The sequence below is a fragment of the Schistocerca serialis genome, unplaced genomic scaffold, assembly GCF_023864345.2.
Source record: "Schistocerca serialis cubense isolate TAMUIC-IGC-003099 unplaced genomic scaffold, iqSchSeri2.2 HiC_scaffold_950, whole genome shotgun sequence".
Lineage (NCBI taxonomy): Eukaryota > Metazoa > Arthropoda > Insecta > Orthoptera > Acrididae > Schistocerca > Schistocerca serialis.
This window is the reverse complement of record NW_026048574.1, coordinates 27,501-32,500: the sequence shown is the minus strand read 5'-3', so window position 1 is coordinate 32,500 and position 5,000 is coordinate 27,501. Positions and strand designations below refer to the sequence as shown.

Sequence of the window (5,000 nt, the reverse complement as noted above, 5' to 3'; positions counted from 1 at the left end):
CCCCAATCCCTAGCACGAAGGAGGTTCAGCGGGTTACCCCGACCTTTCGGCCTAGGAAGACACGCTGATTCCTTCAGTGTAGCGCGCGTGCGGCCCAGAACATCTAAGGGCATCACAGACCTGTTATTGCTCAATCTCGTGCGGCTAGAAGCCGCCTGTCCCTCTAAGAAGAAAAGTAATCGCTGACAGCACGAAGGATGTCACGCGACTAGTTAGCAGGCTAGAGTCTCGTTCGTTATCGGAATTAACCAGACAAATCGCTCCACCAACTAAGAACGGCCATGCACCACCACCCACCGAATCAAGAAAGAGCTATCAATCTGTCAATCCTTCCGGTGTCCGGGCCTGGTGAGGTTTCCCGTGTTGAGTCAAATTAAGCCGCAGGCTCCACTCCTGGTGGTGCCCTTCCGTCAATTCCTTTAAGTTTCAGCTTTGCAACCATACTTCCCCCGGAACCCAAAAGCTTTGGTTTCCCGGAGGCTGCCCGCCGAGTCATCGGAGGAACTGCGGCGGATCGCTGGCTGGCATCGTTTATGGTTAGAACTAGGGCGGTATCTGATCGCCTTCGAACCTCTAACTTTCGTTCTTGATTAATGAAAACATACTTGGCAAATGCTTTCGCTTCTGTTCGTCTTGCGACGATCCAAGAATTTCACCTCTAACGTCGCAATACGAATGCCCCCGCCTGTCCCTATTAATCATTACCTCGGGTTCCGAAAACCAACAAAATAGAACCGAGGTCCTATTCCATTATTCCATGCACACAGTATTCAGGCGGGCTTGCCTGCTTTAAGCACTCTAATTTGTTCAAAGTAAACGTGCCGGCCCACCGAGACACTCACTCAAGAGCACCCTGGTAGGATTGCAACGGGGTCCGCCTCGGGACGCACGAGCACGCACGAGGCGCGTCGCACGCCTTCGGCTCGCCCCACCGGCAGGACGTCCCACGATACATGCCAGTTAAACACCGACGGGCGGTGAACCAACAGCGTGGGACACAAATCCAACTACGAGCTTTTTAACCGCAACAACTTTAATATACGCTATTGGAGCTGGAATTACCGCGGCTGCTGGCACCAGACTTGCCCTCCAATAGATACTCGTTAAAGGATTTAAAGTGTACTCATTCCGATTACGGGGCCTCGGATGAGTCCCGTATCGTTATTTTTCGTCACTACCTCCCCGTGCCGGGAGTGGGTAATTTGCGCGCCTGCTGCCTTCCTTGGATGTGGTAGCCGTTTCTCAGGCTCCCTCTCCGGAATCGAACCCTGATTCCCCGTTACCCGTTACAACCATGGTAGGCGCAGAACCTACCATCGACAGTTGATAAGGCAGACATTTGAAAGATGCGTCGCCGGTACGAGGACCGTGCGATCAGCCCAAAGTTATTCAGAGTCACCAAGGCAAACGGACCGGACGAGCCGACCGATTGGTTTTGATCTAATAAAAGCGTCCCTTCCATCTCTGGTCGGGACTCTGTTTGCATGTATTAGCTCTAGAATTACCACAGTTATCCAAGTAACGTGGGTACGATCTAAGGAACCATAACTGATTTAATGAGCCATTCGCGGTTTCACCTTAATGCGGCTTGTACTGAGACATGCATGGCTTAATCTTTGAGACAAGCATATGACTACTGGCAGGATCAACCAGGGAGCTGCGTCAACTAGAGCTGAGCAGCCGGCCGCCCGGGAGTGTGTCCCGGGGGCCCGCGCGAACACGCAAGCGTCCGCTCAATTATTCTGCAAACAGGAGGAGGCTGCGCTCCCCTGCACCATACACCTCGAAACCCTCTCAGGTCCCGGCGGCGCGCAGCGCCGTCCTAAGTACTTGGTCGGGTTCGAGAGAGGCGCAATCGCCCGGAGTTTGGCGAGTAGACGCTTTAGGTGCGACCACCCGTGCTCCCAACTGAGCTTGCCGCTGCCGACAGAGGCCCGGGAGCGTGCTGTCGTGGCATTGCCGGCGGGAGACAACACGCGCCACCTACGGTGACCGGCAGCTCCAACGCCAGCGCCACAGAAGGACAAAAGCCCCACTTGGGTGCCGAAGCGAACTCTCCCAGCACAGCGCACGCGCCAACACGTCCGCACAGCTGCGATACAAACCACCTGCGAGAACCGCAGAGGCGACCGAGCAGCAGACGGCGTCGCGGCGCCGAGCGCCGGGCGGCGGCGCATCCTCAGCGCACACAGTCCTCAATCGGACCAGCACACTGCAGATGTCCACCGCGCTTCGCACCGGGCCCGCGAGGACCTACTTTGGCCGCACGGCGCCGCGTGCAGGGTGCGCCGGCGCGCAGCTGCGCCGCCTGCCGCCTCCGTCGGCCGGCGCGCCTGCCAGTGGCCGCCCCCACCAGCCGGCTGTAGCGCGTGCGCCCACGCACCGCGCGGCCAGCACGCCGGGCGGCCCCCCCTCACCGGCCGGGGCCGGTCCCACCCAGCCACCGCCGCGTATCGCTTCACACCCACATGCCATTCACGTTCGTGGGCATGGTGGGTATCGCTGAAACAACCGGTTGGTAGCTCAACCGATCGTCGCCATCACTGATTCACCTCTAGCGAGAACAACCGCACCACAACGGTTTACCAGTTGTTCATTTGCGTAACGTCACCAGCAAACGTAGGCGTCCATCGCCATTTGCAAATTCAACGATTGTTGCATGCCTGTGTCAGGTGTCACGACACACTATGTCTGCCCACATACACGCAACAACATGTGCACGCTTCGCAAACACGTGGAAGGTGGCCCCCGTACGTATGCGATGTCCATTGCGCAAACGACTGTCAACCGGCCTCTGTCGCATGTCGCAGATGTGGAACGCAGTGCACCATGCTATCACGGTGTGTGAGAAGAGACGACAACGTCTGACAACACGCGCCACTACATCAACAGACGGCTCATGCTGATCGCCATCCAGGGCATACCACACTGCACTCCAGCTCTTATAGGGAGACGACACGTAGCTGCGTGCACAACATTTGGACCGCATGGTTCGCCGTTGTTGGCGCAGTCGTTGTACGGTCACATGTACCACGATGTATCATTCAGTACATGAGGACCAATGTGCAGTACAGTGTGTGATTTGGAGGTACAACATCAGCGGACAGTTGACACAGGCCGTACCACAGCGTAGGCGCAGTGCTTCGCCATGCGAATGCCAATGAACAACTGCGAAGGGCATTGAGCATGTACGTCCTGCTGCCATCCACATTACAGTGTATCGCTGCAAGGTGTTTAACATGAAGCGATACACTGGGGACCGGCAGTGCGAGTAGCAAACTATATTGCGGGGGTTGCAGTTAGGCAACACTACACTAATTTAACGCGTCGTATGACAATTACAGAGCAGGTTAAGGCCCAACGTGTGTTGGGTTAAGGCCCAACGTGTGTTGGGTTAAGGCCCAACGTGTGTTGGGTTAAGGCCCAACGTGTGTTGGGTTAAGGCCCAACGTGTGTTGGGTTAAGGCCCAACGTGTGTTGGGTTAAGGCCCAACGTGTGTTGGGTTAAGGCCCAACGTGTGTTGGGTTAAGGCCAACGTGTGTTGGGTTACAGCACAATATGGGTTACGTTAAGGGGCAATGTGGGTTACGTTAAGGGGCAATGTGGGTTACGTTAAGGCGCAATATAGGTTACGTTAAGGCGCAATATAGGTTACGTTAAGGCGCAATATAGGTTACGTTAAGGCGCAATATAGGTTACGTTAAGGCGCAATATAGGTTACGTTAAGGCGCAATATAGGTTACGTTAAGGCGCAATATAGGTTACGTTAAGGCGCAATATAGGTTACGTTAAGGCGCAATATAGGTTACGTTAAGGCGCAATATAGGTTACGTTAAGGCGCAATATAGGTTACGTTAAGGCGCAATATAGGTTACGTTAAGGCGCAATATAGGTTACGTTAAGGCGCAATATAGGTTACGTTAAGGCGCAATATAGGTTACATTAAGGCGCAATATAGGTTACATTAAGGCGCAATATAGGTTACATTAAGGCGCAATATAGGTTAGGTTAAGAACACGACATAGGTTAGGTTAAGGCACGACATAGGTTAGGTTAAGGCACGACATAGGTTAGGTTAAGGCACGACATAGGTTAGGTTAAGGCACGACATAGGTTAGGTTAAGGCACGACATAGGTTAGGTTAAGGCACGACATAGGTTAGGTTAAGGCACGACATAGGTTAGGTTAAGGCACGACATAGGTTAGGTTAAGGCACGACATAGGTTAGGTTAAGGCACGACATAGGTTAGGTTAAGGCACGACATAGGTTAGGTTAAGGCACGACATAGGTTAGGTTAAGGCACGACATAGGTTAGGTTAAGGCACGACATAGGTTAGGTTAAGGCACGACATAGGTTAGGTTAAGGCACGACATAGGTTAGGTTAAGGCACGACATAGGTTAGGTTAAGGCACGACATAGGTTAGGTTAAGGCACGACATAGGTTAGGTTAAGGCACGACATAGGTTAGGTTAAGGCACGACATAGGTTAGGTTAAGGCACGACATAGGTTAGGTTAAGGCACGACATAGGTTAGGTTAAGGCACGACATAGGTTAGGTTAAGGCACGACATAGGTTAGGTTAAGGCACGACATAGGTTAGGTTAAGGTACGACATAGGTTAGGTTAAGGTACGACATAGGTTAGGTTAAGGTACGACATAGGTTAGGTTAAGGTACGACATAGGTTAGGTTAAGGTACGACATAGGTTAGGTTAAGGTACGACATAGGTTAGGTTAAGGTACGACATAGGTTAGGTTAAGGTACGACATAGGTTAGGTTAAGGTACGACATAGGTTAGGTTAAGGTACGACATAGGTTAGGTTAAGGTACGACATAGGTTAGGTTAAGGTACGACATAGGTTAGGTTAAGGTACGACATAGGTTAGGTTAAGGTACGACATAGGTTAGGTTAAGGTACACATTGTTGTAAGGAAAGGTTTAATGGGGGGGGGGGGCGGCGGCCGGTTTGTTGATTGTGATTATAGTACGTGGATGCC

General features: G+C 52.6%; 1 non-coding gene across 1 annotated transcript in view; it reads right to left on the bottom strand.

Moving 5' to 3' along the window:
* The window catches only part of LOC126453603 (small subunit ribosomal RNA), a 1,910-nt gene extending 254 nt beyond the window's left edge, over positions 1-1,656 (bottom strand). The window contains exon 1 of the ribosomal RNA XR_007584913.1: positions 1-1,656. This exon is cut by the window's left edge and continues 254 nt beyond it. This is a non-coding gene — a ribosomal RNA (small subunit ribosomal RNA).
* Between the last annotated feature and the right edge of the window lie 3,344 nt (positions 1,657-5,000).